General features: G+C 35.7%; 1 pseudogene; it reads right to left on the bottom strand.

Moving 5' to 3' along the window:
* Positions 1-2,170: 2,170 nt before the first annotated feature.
* On the bottom strand, positions 2,171-2,788 carry LOC149845180 (secreted RxLR effector protein 161 pseudogene; annotated as a pseudogene).
* Positions 2,789-7,178: the final 4,390 nt, after the last annotated feature.

Genomic DNA, 7,178 nt, shown 5'->3' with positions numbered 1-7,178 from the left:
ATAAGAAGATGATCTGAAAGATTTGGGAACCTGAAGTGAAGAATAAAGAATAAAACTTGATTTTAAAATTAGAATTTTTGAAATCAGGTGATGAATCTGGAAATTTCAAAGTTAGATTGAACTTTGAAATTTGATTTTGAATATTAAATCGAATTTGAAATTGAATCTTGATCCTGGAAATGAATTTGGAATTTTAAAGTTGAATTGAACTCTGAAATTTGATTTGAGTTGGAAATTGAATTTTTGAATTTAGAGATGAATTCGGAATTTCAAAGTTAAATTGAACTTTGAAATTAGAATATTGATTTTTTTTTTTTAATTTTGAAGTAAAATAGAATTGAGGGTAGGAAGATGAATTTGAATTTATGAATAAGAATTGAAGATTGATTTGAGAAATGAAGAAGATATTTGAAGCACTGTCTCAAAATCACTTGATTTTTGAAAAAAAAATTGAAATAATTTGAAAATATGATGTGATTTTATCCTAAATGATTAAATGAATTAAAAAATTTTGAAAACTGGATATTGAAAAGCAAATTTCATTCTTTAAATGAATTGAAATAAGATTGAAGATATAATACATTTCTGACTATGGTCATAAAATGTATTATAGAATAATCATATTTAAATTCAAGTGAAGAATAAAACACATTTTGGTTCCTTTATAGAGTTTAAAATGAAATTAACTCTCAATATACCCTGACTATGGGCATTGATATATATTTTGAGTTAATGTTAAGTTAAACTCTGATAAAGGAAGAAAATATTTAGAAAAATAAGATGATTTTTGAAAAGGATCCAGTGTGGATCCAATGTTATTCCATAAAAGATGAAAATCCTAAGTTTTGTTCACATCTTGACTATGGCCATTGATGTGAATCGTCAATTTAGGATTTAATCACCTTTTATTAGAATGGTGCACGTGTCATTCGTGTTCCCACTCATGAATTTTTGAAATAAAAGAGAGAAATGACATAAAACAAGCAATTCTAGAAAATATCATGCTCATACATTTTAATCTAAAAATGTAGAGTTCTCATTAATATCTGGCTATTACAATATTGAAATTTGATTTTGACAAAAATTCTCCGAACTAAGAAGAAAAATGAACCTTTTCACATAATTCATGCAAAATTTAGGTTAGTACAAGGTAAAAGATACATATGGAAAGGAAATAGCACATTATATTTGAGATGTGAGATGATGAAATATTCATATCTACTTAATACTAGATGAAAAACTTAATATATCACATTGGCTACGTATATGTAGATTTAATGCCTTAAACTAACAAGGAAATAGATGGTGAAATGAAAACATTTCTATAAGGCCCAATGTTGTACAGATATTATTAAAAATAAGTCACCATCCACTCGGGTGTTTGTCTAATCATAAAAATACTTATAGGAAATAAGATACAACCCAACAGTGAAATGCAAGTATTGAGAATTAATGGACTTGTATAGCAAAGGCACATGCATTTTGTACAGAAAATGTTCAAATATCCAAGTAAAGAAAACAGAGACTTTGCTGAAAATGTACATTGGAACACATAGGGGTAAACTGGAATGTGATGCCATGATAATGTACCCCATGCTGCAGGAAAAACTCAGATGTATATGTGATGTAATGGAAGCCAGAATGCTTAATGTAGAGGTATAAGACTGGGAAGGATGCATTCACAGTGAGTGGACTAGTGTACAACAAGGTAGGACATGGTTGTGATATGGCATGGGATGAGGGTGTAAGTGGGAGCATGATGTGCAAAGGGAATGCTATAGGAACCTACGGATAAATGGCAATTTGATGCTAGGTGAGGAAGGCACAACAACTGTTATGTAAATGAAGTGAGGTGATGGTGTAGGGAAAAGTGGGTGCTGAAGTGAGGTTGTGAAGATGGACAATGAAATGAGTGATGTGCATATGCTGAAGTTATATACAGGTGCCGAAAGTTGGGAATTGTGAAGGTGTTAGATGATGTTGTGAGTGGGTGTGTCACTGAAAAATGTAAACATGGAAGGGTATGGAAGATGGTGGCAGTATAGATGCTCACGATTAGCAAATGCATATTCTATGTTGAAGATGATGCCTCAACCAACAAATCAGCTCCTTTAATGAACCTCAGGATGAATTCTCCTGATTCTCCATCATGACCCAGAGAATGCATTACTTACCTGTTAAGGAGATTGAAGTGTTGTACCAAATCCCAAGCTCTCCGACTGAGGTCTAGTTCGATGATACTCCTATTGTTATTGGAAAAGGACACAATGGTTTCATTGTCACAATATACCCTAAGTGGTCTCTCAATGGATTCAACCACTTTGAGTCTAGATATGAAGTTTCGCAACCAGATAGCCTGTGACGTCGTCTCAAAAAGTGCAATGAATTCAGACTCCATGGTGTGCACAGCAGTAGTGGATTGCTTTGCACTCCTCCAAGAAATGACACCACCAGCAGGAATAAAGATATATCTTCTTGTAGACTTTCTACTATCAGGACATCCTCCAAGATCAGCATCTGAATAGCCAATCACTTCAAGGTGCTCCGATCTCTTGTAGGTCAACATATAATCTTTTGTCCCTTGCAAATACCGCATGACCTTTTTTGCAGCTGTCCAGTGAGCATGCCCTGGATTTGACTGAAATCTGCCAAGAACCCTAGCTGCATAGGATATGTTAGGTCGGGTGCAGGTCTGCGCATATTGTAAGCTACCAAAAGCTGAAACACATGGTATTTGGTTCATGAGTGCCTTGCCTTCTTCAGTTTGAGGACAATCCTTGAGGCTCATTTTATCCCCTTTACGTATGGGTGTCGTAGTAAGAGAACAATTCTCTCTGGTATAGAGCGAAGGACCAGGGACTCAATATCTTTTATCAAGCCACTTTGCTTCAGCCACAAGACATAGATGTCATATTGGTATTGAACTGGGACTGCTGCTGCAAATCTAAGTGAGGTTGGATTGGGTCTTAACATGATGGAGACAGATTTAAAACTAACATCTTGATGCATTTCACAGCGATACCAGAAATCTGGTTTCTAAAATGCATTGTGGATGGGTGCCAAGAATCTCAATCCCAGCAAGAGTTCGATGAGTTGAAGGAGTTAGGCCGCCTTCTACTAATAGGCCCATTAGCAATTGGTTACAAACTCCCCATGCCAACTGAGCTTGGAACCATCCAGCTAATATTGTCATTAGCAGTAACTGAATAATCAACAAATGGAACCGTAGAATTTACATTTCCGCTCTGTGACATACTAGCTTACACTGCAATGTGTTGGTGTCCCAAATACAGATAAAGTTATAACACTCTATGGTTGTCATGAATATAAATAAAATTTATAGCAGAAAAAAAAAATTAGTGGCTTTGATTATTTGAGCACTCAAGCAAATATAATCTGAGGACATGCTGGAATCAATCGATGCTTGTATATTAGTGTTATATCTAGCACTGGGACTTTTTTTTTTGCGGATGTAATATACCGGATGAACACCTAATTACTGTAGGTATAATCCATAAAATTCCTACTTCACATTGATTGTCCTCAGACGAGCATGATGGCTCAACAATCTTGCCAGGTTTGAAAAATCTACTCGGAATTTGTGATCCACATCCGCACCCTTTCATCATGGCAGAACAGACTTCATAAAGATTCACATGTCCATCTTCATTCTCCTACTCCACCCGATTTTCTGAGAGGTAGAACAAACAATAGAAATTCCTGGCAAATCATTACCAATGCCGGATTGAAGGGTATTGATGCAATGGAGATATGCTTGTAATATGAGGAAAACAAAATTCTAGGAACAACAGCACACCATGTTGGAAATAAAATATACGATGCAGTGAAGATGCGCTTGTGATATTTTTAGATCCAAAGCTGCAGTGCATACCTTACAGAACATGAAGATGGAAGGTGGAGAAATATGTGGTGCGGTGCAGAGTGTGGCATATGAAACAGGTGAATGCCTAAACACAAATTGTGATGGTTTGAATGATCGATCACGCAAAAACATTTGGGTGAAAAATCTGACTGGCAATTTAATATGATAGTAATGCTGATAAAAGAGCATCATGAAAGTGATGAGGATGCGGGATGCAGAACATACCAGAATGGAATTTCAATCGACCTAATAGATGCTATAACATATATCAACCCATCAGAAAGTAGCATTAAGCTCAAACTCTTTCTAAAAAAAAAAAAGTTTAAACTAACGCATCTCGAAGGGAAGAGTTGGGAATGCATATGGCATCCCTCTAGAGAGCAAGTCGTCATTAGTCCCACGATATTTGTAGTCCCTTTGGCTTCCTGAATGTCTGAAGGGATCAACCTCCTTCAGACCAACCTTGTTGGTGCACTACTATCCTGGATCAACTCGACTTCCAATCTCAGAAAACCGAGGGCGTGATGTTATTTAAAATATACAAATGTTCAGGAAATTAATAAAATGCATGAACAGGGGGATGGGCGTCAATAGATTGAGTGAAACTAAACAGAAATATGGCAGATAATGCATCATAACGCAATGAGAATAAATGAAACGTCGTGAATGAAAGTAAATGAGACATAATTGGATATCATCAAAGTAAGGAATCCAATGTAAACAAGTAACCATAGAAAAATAGGAAATCAAAATCAAAATAGGAAGGAGAAATGGGTGATGAATATCGGGGTAAGATGCTGCTAAGATTAAGCTAATAGGATTGTATAATTGAGAGGTAAACATTACAATGGATAACATAAATGAAAATCAGATCAGAAATTCAGGTGATCCACATAGGATTCCTGATCCCGATGGTATGAACAGAATGAAAAATAAATAAATTACAGAATCAGAAGAGGAATGTTGGAATTAGTATATTCCTGTTGATGTAGAAGCAGGTGGACCGGTCCTGCTATATGCAGGTCGATCTCACCATCGGTGCGTGAAAAGAAAGAGAAAAGAAGTGAAGAAGAACCAAAATCGAAACAGACGAAACAAGATACGAAGATGCTTACGGAAAATCAAAAGATAGAAAGGGAGTTCTTACCTGGTTTTTGCAGAGATTCTGAAGGAGGGAAGAGGGCTCTCTTCAGTAAAGAGGGGAAGCACCAGAGGGGAAAAGGATCACTCGATCATGAGAAGGGCGCATGGGGAGGTGATTAACGAATGGGTTCGACCTTCCCCAGCGGTCTCCCTTTATAGCGGGAGGCCGTTAGAAAAGTTACGAATCGGGTATTGAGTATTTGTTTTTTAACTTCAGAGAAGCAACTCATTTTCAAAGATTTTCTAAAAGGGGATTTTAGCAAAAATCCATTTTCTAAAGGGGGGGGGTTCTAAACTGTTATTTTTGTATTTTTCTTTTTTTTCTATTTTTTTGTTCTTTTTCTTTATAATTTCTGTATTTTTTTTTGTGTCTTTAAAATAAAACTCTAAAGCTACGAGAAAACAAAGGATTTTAAACTATTTTTGTGAAATTTAAAAATATTTATAAAAGGGTTTTCTGAGAATTCGGGTTTGAATTTTGGGAAATTTTTTTAGAAAACATGTTTGGATCTGAGTTTTGAGGAAATATTTGAGTTTTGAACCTTGAATCGAGAAATACAGGATAGTGGATCCAAATGGATACTGGATGGATTGTCTGAGCCTTTCAAAATTTATTTTTGGCATTTTTGTAAATTTAATTTGAAAATTGGATAACGAGGCTCAGATTTAGATTTTGATACTGGATCCGGATCCGAAATTGAGTCAGATATATAAAATGAATTTGGATTCCAGTGAATCCGAGAAATAACTGGAATTTAGATTGAAAATGACTCAATTTACTTAGAAAATGGGGGCCAGGGGCAAAGAGGGAATATTTATAAAATTTTAAAAAATTTGAGGTGTTCACAAAAAGTCATACGAGCAACAAATGATACAACGATATGACAATGACTCCACTAAGCATCCGTCTTTTGATCCTGCAGCATGGGTAACTGCTACAGGTGAAACCAAAAGGGTCGTGTGTTCGGGTTTGAGAGTAACATGAACACCACACCAATCATTGCCTCCTGCAGCCCGGGCTCACAGAGTTCTCCTGCCAACATCAACTCCCAACGTCCTATTGACCCTGCTGTGTCTTGGGATGGTGTTTATCAGCATCTTGAGGACAAAATGCAACACTTTTTAAATAAAGTCATTCCAACTCTTGTCCGTAATGAGTTGTGCAACTTTTTTCAGGACAGTAGAACTTCATCTGCATTCAACATGAGCTCAGGTACCCGTCAGGTATGCATGATTGAATTGCTATAGTTTTTTTTTTATAATTTTGTTAATGTCCTTCAGTTTATTACTAGTCTATTTGTCATTCAGCCATTTACTTTATTACATTAGATTAGATGGATTGCATATAATTTATTTCATTATGTTTTGTTTATAAATACTAACATTTTGGTTCTCTTTTGTAGGATGATGGAGATAATCAACGTAGAGGAACTGATAGAGGTATAGAGGAAGGGGTAGATCGATAAAATGAAGAGGATGATGCCCAAAATCTTGTTGAGGATTAGATTTTTTTGTTTAATTTGTTTGACAAACTTGTAACTAATTATAATTTTCCAAGGGTTGTACTTGGTAGTTAAAGTTTGCTTAACTTAGCATTTCTGTTTAATTTGTATGCATTTTTTATTTGTACTATTTTTTTATAAGCAGGATATATGAATTGTACGAGATTTTTTTTTTCAATTTTCAAAATATTTCAAAAAAAATTAAATTTTTATTACAAATTAGCGACGGAGTAGCGACAGATAATATCTGTCACTACCCCATCGCCAATTTGAGTAGTCATCGATTTACGACAGAATTTAAGCTGTCGCTAATGTCCATCGCTAATTAGCGACGGATATTCATCCGTCGATGAATGGTAGCGACGGAAATAGCGACAAATTAAATTCCGTCGCTTACCCAAATCGGTCATCGTTTAACGATGAATTTGCGACGTACATGATCCGTCGCAACATAGCGACGGATTGGCGGCAGATAAATTTCGTCGCAATTTAGCGACGAATATTCATCTGTCGATGAATGGTAGCGACGAAAATAGTGACAGATTAAATTTCGTCGCTTACCCAAATCGACCATCGTTTAATGATGAATTTGCGACATACATGATCTGTCACAACATAGCGACGGATTGGCGGCAGATAAATTTTGTCGC

This window comes from Nuphar pumila, chromosome 2 (assembly GCF_984573655.1).
Source record: "Nuphar pumila chromosome 2, dmNupPumi1.hap1.1, whole genome shotgun sequence".
Taxonomy (NCBI): domain Eukaryota; kingdom Viridiplantae; phylum Streptophyta; class Magnoliopsida; order Nymphaeales; family Nymphaeaceae; genus Nuphar; species Nuphar pumila.
Note: the sequence above shows the minus strand (reverse complement) of the source record. Positions and strands in the feature narration are given on the sequence as shown.